Genomic DNA, 19,440 nt, shown 5'->3' with positions numbered 1-19,440 from the left:
GAATATCTGTGCGATATGGCAGTGTCATCTAAAAACCACGCAACAAAATGATTTCTGTTTATTTTTTTACTGTTGTAGATCCTGAGAACTAGCCATTGAATATGATGTCGGGAATAAATGGTTTTCTGAACAAGCTTTATTAATTATTGCTGGCAATATTCCAGTATGAATTGGGAGCAAACTGTGACACCAAATCTAGTCGTTGTATTGTTATGCTTCTAAAATATTTTTTTTAAATAAAATAAATTAAATAGAAATATTATGTGTATTTTTGTATGTGGAAACATGGCTTGCCTACTAAAAAATATAAAGAAGTGTGGTCTGCAGTTCTTTTTTTTATTTTTTTTTATTTGTGAAAAAAATGGAGTGTAAACAATAAAACACTCACAGTGCAAGGCTAGTTCACCAACATGTCTATTCTCTTGCTTGAGTGTGAAAGTACATGGTTTAGTGACTACCTCTTATATTTTTAAATTTTATAATTTTATTTTTATTTGGGAAGGTTCTTCTATAAAAATAGAACAGATATATATATATATATATATAACAAAATTCTTATACCGAAAGTAACGAAAACTCCCTTCTAAGGTTGAATGCTTTATGTAGAAATTTACCAAGATTACGTAGTACCTTTGCGCGGATTTTGAGCGCATTAGACTGTAATATTTTTCTGAATTGGGAAGATGCCAAAAATACTCAGGAATTAACTGTTTCCTCATAGAGTGAAATAATGGGCAAACAAGAACAAAATGGTACTCGTCCTCTACATTAAATAAACAAAACTCGCATATTCTTTCATCAATTTTCAACCCTGTATAGCGCCCCTCTTCGATGCGCAATCTATGACTAGAACAGCGAATACGTGCTAGAGCATGTCTGTGTTTAGCCTCAGTGACAACAAAAAGATATCTTTCTGGTTCAAGCATGGTTTTAAAACTACAATATGACCTTAGTTTGGCAGTGCAACATATTTAACTGTATCAATCCTGCCTATGAATATTAATTACCCGCTGCTTGAACTGTACCAAAAACAGGTTTACATCCCCCACGCCCTGGGATATCCAAACCACACCAAAGCCGTACATATGAAGTATATTTTTAATTTCAGTGGCCCATGATGTCCTTCCATTTTCATCTATTTTATACATAAGTCTGTAAGCATGCTTTGCAACCCTCCCTTCAGGAAGTTCTGTGATTCGTAACCAGTATTTTATACATTTTAACAAGGAGTTTACAAAAATGGGTAACCGCCCACATTCCCCAAGTACGGCTTCAGTACATGTTTTATCACCAACTCCAAGAAAATGTTTACAAAATTTCAACTGCACTCTTTCAGCCTGAATATATTGATTAAAGCATCGAATAGTCTGAAATAAACATCATAATTAAGTATACCAACTTTATACTCAAAACTAAATAAAGAAAACATGCTTTAGACCAGCTGTTTCTACATGACAGCAATAACCCAAGATATTTGTAGAAATTTACAGTTTCAATTGGTTCATAATTCATAAAAATAAAGCAATAAAGCAAACAAATCAAACATTTTCAATCATATTATATAATTCATCTATAAACAAAGTAAAAAGAACAGGACTCAATACACTGCCCTGTCTAACACCAATAGTACAAGGAAAGTAATCAGTAATCCCACCATCAAGTCTGATGCACGATTTGACATCACTGTACATTGACTTGACAATGGTTAACATTTTACCTGATATACCAATATTATGTAATTTGATAAAAAGTCGGCTATGGTCAACAGAGTCAAAAGCTCTGGCAAAATCAACAAATATTGTTTCTAAGATAATTTTGAACGATTGCATACAACCCCAATATGTTGTCAGTACAAAAGTACAGTACAAAAGCCTTTACGAAATCCTGCCTGCACTCCAGAGATGGTCCAAGTATCTTTTTAAATATTATAAGCAGTTATAGGCATTGCCAAATTAAAGTATGATGTGACCCAGTTTGATAGCAGGTGATGATACATTGAATGTGGATCTTCTGTGGATAATCTCTTGATTGTAATATCCATCTAGACCATCTTGGAATGGTTTTATGCAACTGGTACATCAAGGTCCTAATCCTGGGGTCTCATCTATAATGTTCATGCCAATCGATATGAAATCAACTAATGAATCATGTATGTTCTCAACTATGTGCTTCATCAGTGAACAGCCAATAAGTATGATGTATCACCAGTGCTCACCTTCGACCAGCCTTTGTGGTGGAAATCACCTGAAATCCAACATAATGAGCCCACAAGTAGCAGTGTGAGGAATATTGTTCTCAGACTGGGTGGTCTGCATGTGCAGATGAGTTTTCTGGGTTGCTTTGGACATTTGATTAGTGGACCTGGACTTAAAAAACTATTGGAGACAATTTATGCCGAGAATGCTGTTGGACATGTGTTGAGTGGCAAGGTCATTTCAAGGGCTATTAGGGGTCACATTCTAGTGGAAGCAGCATTATATGCATTGCTTTTGTCAATGATGTATGACCTTCCATTACCAAGAAGATACCAGTGCTAGTGAATAACAGATATACCGGAACATGGCGATTCCAGTAATGCAAATCAGTCGCAAACAGAAGATACAACAAATGAGTTGAAAGAAGCAGGGACCATCCTAGAGAGGCTGCTTGCACACGAGACAGAGATAGAATCGGTTTGTTCGGAGGAAGTACTGACTCTAATACAGGAAAAAAAATCAACCAATTCAAGGAAACACTCGCTTTCCTTAGAACATCCAAGTTATTACTACAGTACATAGAGATGATTGAAATACTCCAGCAGTTCTTTAAAGCTGAAAGAACTGATAACTGGTCTCTCCATCTAAAAGCTTTTCCAGATATGCTTCCATACTTTGCTGCATCTGGCCATAATGTTTATGCAAAGTCAGTGTACATATATTTTCAGATTATGTCAAAACTACCAGAAAGTAATGTTGATGTATTTCGATCATTCCTGAATGGATACCATGTGGTTAGGTGGACAGACTGGGCAGGTATATTGACTGATCTTGCAATTGAACAAGTGTTGATGTGGAATGTCAAAACAAGTGGTGGGCTGACAAAGGGTAAAGGTATGTCAGAAATACAACATACTGTTTGGCTACTATCAACACCTGTACCTGCAAGAGTTCACTGGTGTTTCTTACATCACAAGTGAGCAACACAAAGAGAGTACAAAGACCAGGCAAATTAGAGATCATAATGACCTAATGGAGTTGGTACAGTTTTTTAGTGCAAGAAACAACTCTTCTCTATGTAGTATAGCTACTGGAGTTGTTGCTGATAACACAGTAAATGTCGACAATGCTAGGTCTATTTGTGCTGAAATAATAAAGTCTATGATTGGAAAAAGCGCGAGTGATTTCTCATTCACTAAAGCTTGATGCAGATGAATTACAAGTTGATCCCACAGTTGTTATTTCAAAGACTTGTTTCCATTGAAAGGGAAATTGTATCAACAGACGAGTTGTCCAGTCTTTTCACATATGAGCTGTGTATTCATCCACCAGCATTGTTTGCCTCTGATGGACTGATGCGGGAAGCAAAGCAAGCCAGTTTTAGCCGAAGCAGTCCGGAAATGTGTTGGTCCCATTACTAGTGACATGTCCATTGAGGTTAAGTATGTTATTGATGAAAGTTCACTTTTACAGGGAATTCCATGGCCACGAGGACTAACATATAAGAACATCTGCAAACTTTACCTTTATTACATTGACCGCAAATATGGTAAACAATCAACAGTTGTTTTTGATGGATTTCCAGATAGACCATCAACAAAAGACACAACTCATCTTAGGCGTTCAATGGGGAAAATGTCTACTGGTGTTTACTTTGATTCTGACATGGTTATGAATATGAAGAAACAACAGTTTCTTGCAAATGCTGCAAATAAGCAGCGGTTCATTAATATCCTGGGAACTGAACAGGAAGAGAAGGGAATAACGGTTCGAAATGCTGAAGAAGATGCAGATGTCCTTATAGTGATGACAGCTGTAGACTCTGCTCTTAATGCACCAATGGTAGTTGTAAGTGAGGACACGGACTTGTTAGTGTTGTTGTGTTCTACCATGTCAACTTAAATAGTCGCAGACTGTATTTAAAACCAGAGGCACTGCAAAATACAAAAAACGAAGTCAAAGAGTGGGACATAAAACATACCAAAGACAAACTAGGACCACTTGTTTGCAAAAACATATTATTTATACATGTTGTCTTGGGCTGTGACACCACATCCAGGATATATGACTTAGGAAAGGGTCTGTCCTTGAAAAAATTCCAAACCAACAAGCAGTTTCAATGTCATGCTTCAGTGTTTGACCAAGACGATGCTTCAAAAGACGACATCGTGATTATGGAATCAGGAGAAAAAGCTTTGGTACTTTTATATGATGAAAAGTCCGATGAAACATTGGATTCTCTCACAATGGGAAAATTCTTTCAGAAAGTTGCTACAAGCGTTACATGTGTAGGGCCTGAGAATATGACACCAACATCTGCAGCTGTAGGTCACCATAGTCTACGGGTATACCACCAGGTTCTGATGTGGAACTCATGTTAATCCATAAGAATGGGGCTGGAAAGTGAAGAAGGGAAAATTGCTTGCTATCCAAACTGACAAGCCACCTGCACCTGACAAATTACTAAAAGTTATCAGATGTAAATGTAAATGTAAAGCAGACTGTCGAACGACACGTTGCACATGTAGAAACATGGACTAAAATGCTCTCCCATGTGTGATGAATGTAGAGGTGTAAGCTGTAGAAATTAACCCAATCTAGATCTTGATGATGATGATGATCAACTATAATATTAAAAACTGACTTGATTTGATGATTGGCCAGCCAACAAATCAACCTATTTTCATACCAATCCCAAACAGAATGAAGGTATGACAAAACACAAGTCTGATCATGTTAGTTTGTAACTGTCTCATTCTACCACAAACTTGATATAATCGATACCTCACAAGTCTTGCCAATCACTCTTTTGATATTACCACATCAAACCTTGATATGAGCCCCCTTCATTATGTGATCATCGCCACATTCCACATACCTGTTACTGTGAAATTTCTATTACATATATTACCATTGTATCACCAATCTTTACATGATACAATCACATATACTTTGATAAGCATGATTCATTTGTATGTTTTTATGCAGATGTATAATTTGTGGGAGGTGCGAGTTATGAAGACCGACTGCAGCAAAGTATCATGTTGATTTGGCGAATTATGGATCTAAATATGCCTCAAATATTCCTGAATTTTTTTTAATAATGAAAATGATATATGAACAGTAATCGCAGAGTTTTCAATAATGTGTTGAATTTATACTGACAAAATGCCAATGAAACAAGACTAATATCAGACCCTGTATATTTCTGAAAATATCAGCACTTGGTGGCGGTGTACATCCATATAGAGGGTGCTATTTGCTTCACCATGCGCAAACAAATGTTTGGCTGACTAAATATGATAAGTGTGGTAAGTGTGATAAATATGTGGATGATAATATTGACCATTATTATCCCATACGCATTTCTATATGTACGTCTTACTGCACCAATAAAATGGCTTAATATTTCCATTATATGGGCAATATCAATACCTGAAAAAATTAACTTTCCCTTTGTCTGATTTTGGTAGACTTTTTTTATGTTGTTTATAGATGTCCATTGTTGCTAAATTTGCAAAGCAACTTTCTGTTGCAATTTTGTCCGGGTTGACCTAAAAATCAAATTAGATTGACTGGACTACTAGTTTTTAAAAGACATCGGCTTCACAAGGTCGACGGACTTCTGACGTCAGAAATGACGTCATCATGTATATGACAGCATCATGCATGTTGAAGTGATCTGTTACAGATGCAAATTTATATTTCATTCATTGTTTTTAAAATATTGTAGCTATACAGTAATACATTTCAATGTTGATTAGAGGTAATTAGAGGTTATTGCATCTGCGGTAGGTAAAATCAGTGCTAAAAAAACAATAAATCTTCAACATGCTCTAAAAAAAATTGCCCAACGGTTTAGGTCTTGGGTTTTTCTGGGGTTATTCTCAATGACCTTAGTCATCCTTTGAAACAAAATTCGCTAATGTACTATTTTATTCCGGGTCAAACCCTAAATCCACTGGACTAGTTGTGGAGATATAACAAAATTAGCTTGAAAATGCTGTGGGTTCGAGTCCCGCTCAGAGCTAAATAATCTGAAACCTTTCATACCATAACAAGTGAACAAGGAACGTCACGAAAAAATAATAAACATATCTAAGCTTCAATAAGCAAAACAGAATAAATAATAAAATACCAGATCATGTTGATTGAGGGTTCGATTTTAGCAGTCAACGTTTTGTTAGAAATTTTCACAATTAAATCAAATATCCGATGATACCAGTATTTTTATTTCATTATTCTAACAACTTGCAATGGTGAATGTTGATCAAACACGAGTTCTCAACATCTAAATAAGTCTCAAATATAGGTCAACACATTTATCCTCTCAATTTAACAACCTTGTAAAGGTGGGAATTAATTAAGCAACAGGTATTTACTCATAAATACATGGCCAATAATTAGTCCACACATTTATTCTCTCAATTTTACAACATATAATGGTGGAAAATAATTAAACGCGAGTTGTTTACACCAAAATAAGTCTCAAATATTTGTCTACACATTTATTCTCTCAATTTTACAACTTGTAATGGTGGATAATAATTAAACAAGAGTAGTTTACACCAAAATAAGTCTCAAATATTTGTCTACACATTTATTCTCTCAATTTAACAACTTGTAATGGTGGAAAATAATTGAACGTGACTTGTTTAATTATTACTAGGAAGTGTTTTTGCATTAGAGTTAAGGTATATAACGAAAACGTTTTCTTTCAAAGTGCTAAATTTTGAAACACACCAGAAAACATGCAAACTAAAAAACCCCGGCTATACACGTGACCTAAGTGTTTATATATGAGACATGTATATTGGTTCATAAGAGTATCTAAAACACTTTTCTCGGAAATCTGTTTTTATTTTTAAGCACTTCAGAAAACAGCGCACATGTAATGTTTCAAGCTAAGTACCGGAATATCATGATTCATAAAGTGTTTTTGTACAGGAGATTTTTTTGTAAGCAGTCTACTGGATGTATCTATACTTACTTACTTAGGACCCTTAGCGCCCTGGATGGCACATGGGGCTGTCGCTAGGGTTCTCCAGGAGTTCCGGTCTGCTGTGCTTTCTGTCTTGCAGTCGCCCAGGTGAAGCTCCTTTTCTATCGAGCGTCTCCTGGTCTCCTTGGGTCGTCCTTGTTACCTCTTTCCTCGGGGCTTCCAGGTAAGGGCCATTCTAGGGAGGGCATCCGGGGGCATTCTTAAAACATGTCCAAACCAGAACCATCTCCTCTCCCTAACAACTTCTGAAAGTCTTGTCTGCCCAGCCCATTCCAGCAAGTCCATATTGCTGATGATGTTTGGCCAATATACACCTTCGATACCCCTCAGACACTTGGTTATGTATGTAAATTATATTCTTTGACAAAATACTAACATATAATTGTACATTTAAAAGGGGATATAGTCTAACGGACATATTACATCGAATTGTATCAAATCATATTTCTAAGACAAACACATGCCCAGAGCTGTGGCACAATGGACTTAATTGTACATTTTCACAAGATAAAGCTTAACAATAGAAATCCACAATACACTAGTACAACATCTAAAAATATACAGCGGCACGTAATTCATTTCCATTTTTTGTCTGCTGATATTATCATGTATCTCAGCGTTCTGAAAACATATACATTGCCATAGCTACAAGCTTAATAACGGGCGGGAAAGTCCTAATCACAATGTAAGTGTAAGTATAATGATCGTTGCGGAGTGCTACTAAAACGAAGCAGAGCGAAGGAACGAGACCTTATATGGTACGCGTGACTATAAAATGCATATATTTTCTGGACTAAGGACAGTATTTTCTGTAATAATATTGTCGATGGAAAGTATTTTCAATTCAAATATGGTCGATGGTGATATTATACAACTGATAAGAAACATCCTGCTGTATACTTAGTGTACTTATCTAAATATTTAATATAAAGCAAATTATATGTATAATTTCTATAAAACGCTGACCAATGTAAATCTCCTCTCATAAACACTACAGCTGTCAACGAAGCAGTTTTAATACACTAAATGACTGATAATATCAATACATTTAGCTGAAATGACTGGATCCAAAAGTATGATATGTTTCTGTTACCGATTGAGTCTCACCTTATTTACGTTCGTCAACTTGATTTTCTTCTGGCATCATGGAAAGATGTCGACTAGTTCTGGGCCAAATTACCGGACCCCTCTCGTTGCACGCCCAAACAAGACTAAACTAAGTATTGCGAAATATATAGTAAGCAGATTGAAACACGAGGCAGTTTATATCGATAAGAGAATGAAATATCTTGGAATTGACGAAGACATGGTAGCAGATTCAATTCAGTGTACCGGATCAGCAAAAAGACTAGAAAGGACATTTGAAGAAGTGCTTTTCAGCGATAGACCGTTAAAAGTTGGTGTTGTTGGGGGATCGGTATCTTATGGATATATGCTGAAAGGTAAAGAGTATATATATGCCAATCTTTTTGCTAGTCGATTGCAGCGAATACTAGGTCGTAAAGTAGACGTCCAATTTGGGGCTGTTAACTCTAGAGGTAGCACCTACTTTCGCTTCTGCGCTGAAGCACATTTACGGTTGTCTGAAATGGATATAATCATTGGCGATTTCGCGGTAAACGACTCGCCTTCAAACGCATCCCGCGTGTCACAGGAACTGTTATTGAGGCGTGTTCTACAAAAACCTCCTAAACCACAGATTATTTACATGAATTTTATTTTGGGTAGTTCAATGTACGAAAGACGTTGTTGGAACTCGGCGAATGACGTTATTCTGCCTCTTAGTACACACTACTCTATACCTACAATAAGCGTACTTGCAGCAATTTGTCCCCGCCTGGTCAAAAAAGTCGATATGTTGTTCGCAAAAGATGGATCACATCCTAGCGAAACATTACACGAAATTGCTGATATATTGCTGTCCCGTTTTGTAATCAGCGTTCTTCTCAATGTTCTAGTGAGAATACAACACATCTCAGAAGGTGCTGAAAATGAGTTAGGTGGCACATGGCTTATGCCGGAGCCGATGTGGGCTACGAAGGAAAGAAGTGAAATGGAAGTGGAATGCTGGAGTCTATGTAGTGGGGTACTCGATGAGAACAAACTTCACGGGAATGTTTTGAAGGGTGAGTGGAACACTGCACATGGTTATCAGACACAGGAGGCTGGGGCTATTGTTACATTTCTTATCCCCGTGCACAGGTGCGACGTCAGCATCTGCATAATGTCATTTGCAACTTTTGGAAAGGCCAATGTGAACGTGACGATAGGTGGTAAAAGCGTGGCAAACAAATTGGTCGACTTTAGTTTAAACCTAGGCGGATCAACTTACAAATGGATAACTTTTCCCTACATAACTGAAGCAGACAACGTAAGTGTTGAAACGATTGAAAACAAACGGGTAAAAATTCTCGCGATAGCAACGACATGTTATAAAACTATTCACAGTTAATGTTTTTGAAGCAGATCTGCCATATGCATCAAGGTTTGTCTAACCAAAACGTCAACTTGCAGAAGTCGGAAGTATATTTTTACTCCAGTGTGTGTGCTCACTGTCAGCTGCGATGCAATAGAAACTGGTTATGCATACATGATAGTCAAGATACAATTAATGATGATACCAGATGTCCCTAGTAGCCAAGCGTGACAACTACAGCAGATTATGGCAGCACATTAATCTTCATAGTAATTCGATTATTCGTTATCACAGCAACATGATATATACGTTAAATAATGCTTTCGAACACAGGCATTAATGTTTTATTTGGATCGACAAAAACATTCTTCGAAACATAAAACGAATGTGGCGAAATACATCGGAATGCAAAACTACAAAATCTTTTATGGCCTTTGCTATAATGGTACGTGTATGGTACGGTGCTAAATCAATAATATTCAATATATATCAAATATATCACAGATATTTTATATAAAAATACATGGAATAGGTTGGCCAATACTGACGATTTGTTGGATGTATTCTCATTTCACTAAAACATGACAAACTGTACTGACGTCAGTATTGATCAAAATTCACGATTTAAATTTACGCCGTACTGTCATGAATTTAACAGATTCATTTGGAATTGTCGATGTAAATCTACGTAGAACTGTCAGTGTATGGATATATTCGATTAAATCCACGTCGTGATGTCGCTGTAAAGTTGTAAAAAATCAAGCTATTGTGGAACAGAATTTCAGGCATTTGAAATGGAACAAATATTTAGCAGTTTCGATGTAGTGAGAAGACTGTGCTGACGAATAAATGAATCTGTCTATTATCTCATTATTAAACAATACCATTCACCATATGTTATCATAAAGCCAAGTTCAAGGGAAACACACCGAATAAACTGAAATATACTGCTTTAGTCACTCTGTTAAAAAACGAAAGCGCTCCCAAAAACTACCATGTCAATCGTGGGTGCACTTTCATGTTTTTTAATAAAACACATTGTTTCCATAAAAAAGTACACTGTTTTAAATTGTAATATATTCCAGTGCATGCAAATTAGGCAGATTCAAACCTGTTTATTGTATGTTAGTATTCAGAAGGGTTATAAATACAATACATTATGAAACTAGTATTGCAATAATTGTAATGTCTGAGAAAAGACAGGAACCGTAAATTCACCAAAATTAAATTAAAGTATGATGATTGCTTACAAAACATGCGGAAAATGTAATTGATAGAGTCATCGTCAGCAGTTGCAGCATTCAGTTCATTATATGGGGGTTGGTATGATGAATGATTTAACTCAAATTAATGCACACGATCAGAGAATTCTACACTACAAACTTTTTTTTGCCGAAATCCCTCAGAGATATAATCACAAAAAACAATTATTGAAACGTTAGTCAATATATGATATTATAATAATATTATCTTTTGAGATTGAAATAAATTTGGCAAGAGCGGACGGATTTTGGATTATGGGAAATTAATGTTGTTCTTTTAATATAGATTATTGTTGGTTCACTGGCATTGTCATCCGTGCCAGAAAAGATCGTGACAACAGTAGCACAGGGCATGTTCAATTATATCAATGAAGAAAGAGTTTAAAGCGCGGTGGTCGTCGCGCAGCGCGTGTTCGAATTTCATTTAAATAAACAATGTATTTTACACGCGTTGTATATATCGCTATGAGTCCCATATCGAGCAGGACGCGACAGAATAAGAATATCATTGTAAGTTTGAGTTTATTACTCATCTGTTTTGAAGTGATCTTGTTCACAATTATTGGGTATTATAATAAGCTCCACGGAGCGTTTGAATTTGAGTAAGCACCCATATCCAGCTGCATATAAGTCGAGGATTAATCAGTTTCTCAAATAAAACTTCTTCATGCGATTGTTGTTGTTCTTTACAAAATCTATATATGTTTTTTAGACTTACCTTATTAATGTCATATTTAGTAATGAATATTCACTTGATTATTTGATTTGTTTGTTGTATATTGTATATTACGACTACTGTGGAATTTTCAGAATATATTTCGAGTGCAGATAATGTGTATTTACAATGCAGGATGCAAAGGAATAAAAAAATGCAATGCAAATCTAGCGAGAAATAAACGGATTGTCTCTAATGTTATTCGGAATTTTTCGATTAAATTTCTAACCCCAACGGAGGTCATTGCCCTTTACAAGAGACTCAAAATTATACCAATGCGTATAATTGGAAAATGCGTATCAAATATTTGAAGCGTAGTAAACATGGAACCCACCCGACTACATAACAGTTGCCTCGAAAACCAAAGTTTAGGTACCCCAAATTACTACCAATAAACCCAAACAAAACATGAATTCTTCCAAAACAGCAGCAATAAATAGACTATAGACTACATCATGAGAAGAGAATTGTAATACACAAATGTTGTGGCATTGCAATCATGAATACAGCTGACTATATATATATATATATATATATATATATATATATATATATATATATATATATATATATATATATATATATATGAAAAAAATAAGATGTCCTAGAAACCATTGAAGTTGTATCAATGTATACTAATACAGTACAGGTAGGAGTGATCCTAGCAACCGCCAATGCAATGCAATTGAATCACAATCACGGTGATATTCCGTTGAAACCACTAGCTTTGGAATATATACTTAAACTCCTTCAAATCATTTTGAAAAGAAACACATTCGAGTTTAATAATGATTATTATATCCAAACATGTGGAGTTAGCATGGGATCACAATCTTCACCTGAGATTGCTGACTTAACATTCCACCAACTGGAAAATCGAATTTTACTACTTGGTTCTCAATATATTAAAACTGGGTATCAAAGGTACCGTTGTAGAACTACACACATTTGTTGACCTTTACCTTGACCTATATAAAGGACAATACTTCCTTGATCTGAATATATATTAGACGTAAAAACGCAAACCAAAACAACGGAAACGTTTCAATATTTGAAACGTAATTCTTGTCAACCAACACCAACGGTATTCGCCTTACTATTCGGTATGCTGGAACATGCAATAATCTAAAAGGTTCCTCATTGAAACATGATCGGTTTATTGAAAAATTGCGAGAGAACGTAAATTAATCTTCAAAATGGACATGACAATCGTATCTCATATTTACGTGAAACAATGTATAATAATGAAGGGCAAACAACATTCACAACTACATTCAAGCTATGTATATATTGAGTATAAATTCAAAAGAGCCCTATTAAAACACTGGGACAATTCAGAATGAATCGTTACTCATTAACATTTTTGAAACTCCTTCCCTTATTGCATTTCATGTTTACTTCTATCGGGATCTGTAATATTTTAACCCGGAATAATACATCTGTTACGTATTTAGTTAGCTAATGGAATACTGCCCTCAGTCGGTGAGATGTTCGTCAATCCACCCCACCCCCTCCGCCATCGTTAAATCGGACCATATGACACTTCATATGTCTCTAGTCCCAGAGTAAAAATTCTAACTTAAATTTAGAAGCACAGCCTGAGAGTCCGTAAGGAGTTAATCACTTGAATTCAAAGTATGGTATGGAAAGTGTTAAATCCAATATATTCGATTTTAATAGGCGCATACAAATGAGATATGCTGGTCAATATTGCCGATTTGTTGGATATGTAACCAAAACCGAGAGAGTGTAACTCAATATGGATAACTTAAATCCGTGTCCAATTCGATTATAAGTATTGACAATTTAATCTGAAAGAATTTAAATTGGACATATTCACGTATCTCAAATATATCTCGATTTATTGGATACAACAGTTTCCGCGCTTAGTGTGATATCATGGGGAATGGTTTGCAATATGTTATCAGTGCATTTTTTTTCCTTTGTGCCTTGTCTGTACATTTGTATTTGATTTGAATGTGCCAGCATTCCACGACATCTTACATGCATTTTTTTTTATCTTGGTGTGATTTCTTAACTGCCGTTATACTACATATCACAGACAGTTTCCGTTACGAGAAACACGATTCAATGTTACGGGAAAGGAAACCTACATAGTTGACCTCTCATGAATAGTCTCCATGCCTCACTTAATGGTTTTAGTAACCGAGTATATCTCGCGTTTACAGAAAACTACTGCTATCGATTTAACCAAGCATTCCCCTAAGGACACATTAGTAGGACACATAGATGGCCATTCTCCGTCGCAGAGACTATGGGTCTTTTACCACTAAGCTAGGTAGTCGCTAGGGAACGTCCCACTAGTCTCTGCCACAGGCTAATTTAAATATTAATGACCGGACCTACATTATGCTTTGCCATGAGTGCGTTCGCGTCGCTCCGTGAGGGTGTCCCAAACGACGTGGCAGAAAGTAGATGTATTGGTCCGTTGCTATGCAAGCGAAAATGTATTTTGAAATCACGCCCACTGGCATTTTATGTTTGAGAAAATTACCTAAACACGTCTGTACTTATCGATTTCTTAGTTCGCTATCTTTTTCCTAACATCGCCCAGTTGTGATGTCATATAGCAGGCGAGGCGCCCGCGTCACCCCGAGGCAACGACGCGAATGCACAGACGATTTGAACTGACGATTCACATCTACTTTTTCATTATTTTAACATTTTGAAAAGATTTTAGCACTGAATGTAACAATATTTGACATATTTATTTTAAATAACACACATGTTTTTCAACAGAAGCTTAGGATATTAGAAACAAATGAATTAAAAAAAACGTGGAATACCAACAATTTTGGTGTAAAATGTCGCCTGTGGCAGAGTCTAGTTGCAGCTCTCTGTGGCTCCCTAGGTCAAGAAGACTCTGCAAGGGAGAGTGATAGATGGTCTAATTATTTATAATCTAACTGCTGGTGCAACTATCGTGTCGAACAGCAATATATTAAATAGTTCATGAAGAAGATCACATACTCACATGTTTATGTATAGCAGCTTTCGTTGTGTATGAATGTTGATTATGCTGACGGTTTTGGTATAAGCAGGGTCGATCAAGTCGTTTCTGCATGTCGACGGAAACATTCAAACGCGCGACTTAGTAAATAACGTCATTGGATGTTACGTCACAACTTGTAAATATACTTTGGTCGACGAAGTGTTACTTCACTACTGAGACTGTTTGCTGATATCATTGCGATTTTTTGATCAGCTTGTTTTCGGTGCTCGTCTTATTGTTGAAATTGACAACTTTGTCCACCCAAAAGACGAGGCAGAGTCCGAACTTAATTTGAATTTGCTTTTGCTTTCTCACGTCGTTATGTTCAGCAATTTCCTCTCAAATCCGAATAAAAACTATTATTACACATATGTCACCGTGGCGCCATAAGTTACAGCGTGCCGTAATTTTGCGGTTTTTTTCAGGGTATTTTCATTATACAATATTAGGAAATGCGAATTCCGCATATGGAATGATTACGCGCTTAAGCGTCCTTTAATGGTTTGACCGGACTCCACACAAAGAAGCTCACTGATTGTGTTCTCAACCTTTTGGATTTCGGCATACCGAAAATATGTATAATAATACAGGCTCCTATAATATGAGGTTATTACGAGGATACCACAAAGTATGCACTCAGACAGTACGCCGTTGAATCGACCGTCGATCGTCGATGCTCCCGCTGTACTGTGTTCGGTATCTTCGTTGTAACCCTATATTATAAGAACGCGTTTACCGTTTTATAACGTCGAAGTGTGATCGCCACCTACGTCGGTTTATATCAACGACTGCACTGGTGAACCCTACTGGCTGTGGCTATCAAACTATCAATGGCTTGTGACCATTAAAATTAAAGGCTGCTAGTAAGTAGAAACATACACTTCGTCACTAGGAAGTCGTTTAGAACGGACCTTACTTCATATATTATTTTGCATATCACATATATTAAAACAATAACCACATTTATTAAACGTGTAAAATGCAGAATACACTCAAAAAATACATAAAAAAATGTTTTATATTTATGTCAGTTCATCAAGATTCCTGGTGGGTCAATTCTCATCGATTGGCATTTATCATTAAAATAATTTGTTAATTTTGTTTTCTCATTTCCCAGGATTGATGTTCGACATTACATACAGCTACAATGTGTAATTTCTGGTTGTGGTGGAAATCTAATATTATCATGGAGTATAATAAGTGGTAAACTAATCTATGAAAGGTGCAAAGAAAGAAGACACAGAAATAATGTTTTTAGTAAATGTACTACCGTGGCAAAGATTCAAACACAAGATTGAACTACACTTTTATCACGATTAAATATGTGCTATTGTGACGTCACGCACGCGCATCGTGCATTCATTTCCTGTTCATTACATTATACATATGATGATACATGTCCAAGATAATTTATTTTACATATTTTGTTGTTGAAAATGTTGTATCTTGGACATGCTTTGAACTTTTACACATATAGTATATTGATATTTGTTTTTCGATCAGCTATATGGGTGACATGTTTTTTTTTTCTTGAGATTATTCATCGGATTTTAATAACATTCGGGAACAAGTTACCAGGAAGACACAGAAATACATATAAGAGATGTATTACCGAGGCAGAGATTCACACACAAAATTGAAATACAGTTTTATCACAATTAAAGATGTTCTATTGTGACGTCAATCACGTGCAACACGCATTCATTTGATGTTCATCTGTCTACATTTAATGAACTTGTCTGTGTAAACAAGCAAGCATGACAGCATATTGGGGTCAATGTATGAATGTTTTTCATTCTGTGATATGCCTCCAATTCATATTGTACACGGATGTGATGTTTAGTGGAAATTTGGTCCCTACATTAAATATGTGAGAATGTCATGTTTTTCAGGTTTTGTTCAAATTTGATACATATAAAGATGGTGTACAGTCTCATTGCTACATGCATCATAATACACACCTTTGTTTATTTGTAGAAAAATCATGCAAAAATTGTATTAAATGTTCATATGTTCAAACTAATGAAAACAAAAATAAAAAATGAACATAGGTCGTTTAATGAGTAACCTGGTCAAAAATAAAATTCACGAACATTTACTCACAACAGCTTGTACAACCGATAACGACTATGGGTGCGAATAAACTTTAAAATACCCTGAAAGTTGAATATTTTCAAAAATACAATATTAGTTACTTGTTACACGTTCTTGTTTGACCTACGCTTCGTTCTCATTAAATTGTGTCTCAATCTCCTGTCATGAAACATTGTCAGAAAGAGTGCAATTTTTTAAATACCATAACAATTAAGGTGACACACGCCTATGATACTGTCTTCGCGTAACAAATTCTTGACCAGTACATGGCCAATAATTTGAATATCCAATTAGACATATTATGCATCTAGTAATAAATTGTGATTAGATAAAAGACAACAGACTTGCAGCTATCTTGTTCTTTGAATATATTACTTTATCTTCGACTTGAATAATGTTACAACGAGACCATGTCATTAACATGCCTTGTTAAAATTAACAAATGGGCTTCTGAAAGTCTCCATGGAATGACGAAATTATGGAAAAAAACATCACCAGTTCTAATTCGAAAGACTAGGAACATCCGGGACTTTTGTTGTGTTTTGTTTACTATTTTGTATACCCATGTATTTATACTGGTACCTAAAAATAAAAAAAAAATCATTTGAGAGTGGCAGAGGCAGCACACACCATTTCACCATATCAAAGCCTACCAGACCAATACTCTACTAAATCCAAATTCACCTGCAAGTTACCTTTCCCATACATTCTTCTCCTTATTTAGAAAGTTGTTTTACTAAAGGAGCTGAGGTGGCCTAGAAATTTTTTAGATATCATATAAAGTGCTTTCGTGGTACTATGCCAAAAATGGTGATTAAAATAGCGAATTTAGAGTACAAAATAACAAAAACGCTGCGAAAATATCGCTGAACTGTTTGTTGAATAACTGTATACAATTTGTCGGTTAGCATGTGTTTTATGGCATTATGAAATAATAATGTTCATGAATACTATATCGTGATTGTGATTTCAAAAATGTTGTGCCATTGTGTGGAACGGTTTTTTACTATGAGGGTTGATACGTGTCAATTCGTGTCAAGCTGTGATATTTTAATAATACGTCAGTCAGCTCGTTACAAAACACGTATGAAGTGAAAGTAATGACTATGCTCATTCCATAGACACCATTGTCAGTATATTGACCAATCACGTTTAAACGTCATGCTTAAGCACATCACACATATCCAAATGGGGTTTCCGGAATGTGTTATGCCTATATCACTCTCTCTGGATAGTTATTATGTAGACCTAGATTTATGACTTCTAGTATTTTGATCTTTGTATTATCAGTTACTTTCACATTACCTGAAACCCACTTACACAAAAGTTGTTTTTTTTTTGCTTTTTTTTACATGTGACACTGTCGTTTATTTAAGATGTCTGAGAGAATGTCTGATTGATATTATTGGTACCCTGAAAATAATTGCTTTTATAGACGAATGAAGTCAGGAATATGTTAATAATATTCTATAACGAAATGTGCACACAATTAATAATTTATCTTGAATTATAACTGAAAGCATCTGAATGAGATTACATAGCGTGTTCATATCGTGTATGAATAATAACTTGAATGTTTTAATGTTTTGCGTGAATATACTGTGACAGGAGAATGCGTTTTATTTTATACGAATATTTGGCCATATGATGGCACGGTTCATCACTACCAGACAGGTCATTTTCCAACCCATGTATGAACTTAAACATGCGGTGCGTTAATAAATAATATAACAGGTATCGGAGACAATTCGAAATAAGAACATTGAATGACAGTTTTACTTTTCCCACGCAAAATATTAATAAATAGTTGCCATACTGACTAAAGTGCAATGGTAAAATGAACAAACTAATCCACAAGTGACATGTGTGTAACCAGTGGCAAAGGTTGGTTAACTGCACTTCGTGGCGAATGGCAGTAAAACAAGTAGCAGTAAGTACTGTTTGATTATTTTATGAAGTATTTATTAGCTTAGAATGTGAGATATCCCAAGACTCTGCCGACTCCTGGTGATTCATCATATGTCAAACTCAGGTTGTTGGGATTAAAAATTAAATGTCACACTTGATCTCTGTTAACCATAGCCAATGATATGTTCACATTGTTTATTGTGAGTCAATTATATAGCGCTAACTTGGTTTCAACATGGTTGTATTTTCTTGGTTATAGACATAGACATGTATATGCAGTGATTAAACGTATGTTTTCATGATGACCCGCCCTTTGATTAGATAACCTATTATAATGTTGGAGCTGTTTAACATAAATAATGGACTAGAATATATTAGTTATCTTATTGATGTTAACACTTTCTAGGAGATAGTCCACCATTTGTTCACGTTATAAGTGTCCTGGTAAATCAGATACCTAAATATGTATAAAGTCTGATCAAAAACAAATTTGGTAATTCATTTTCCGTTTATTCGTAGCCAAATACACAGAAACGTTTTACGGCGTCTTGTGGAAACTAATTTTTGAATATCGCGACATCTTTCAACACTTCCTTTTACGCTAACCATTTACAAATTACAAATATGCGCAAAGGAGAGTATTTTTTGTACTAATATGGGCGAACGAGACTACACCACATTATTATACATCTGTCACGTAACGCCATTAGTTACAGCAGGCCGTAATTTTGCAGTATTTTACGTGGTATTTTCATCATACCATATTAGGAAATGCGTGATACTTTGAGGTATCCTCGTAGTAACATCATATTACAGGAACATGTTTACTGTTTTA

This window comes from Saccoglossus kowalevskii, chromosome 11 (genome assembly GCF_978046115.1).
Source record: "Saccoglossus kowalevskii chromosome 11, keSacKowa6.1, whole genome shotgun sequence".
Classification (NCBI taxonomy): Eukaryota; Metazoa; Hemichordata; class Enteropneusta; family Harrimaniidae; genus Saccoglossus; species Saccoglossus kowalevskii.
This window is presented reverse-complemented; position numbering follows the sequence as displayed.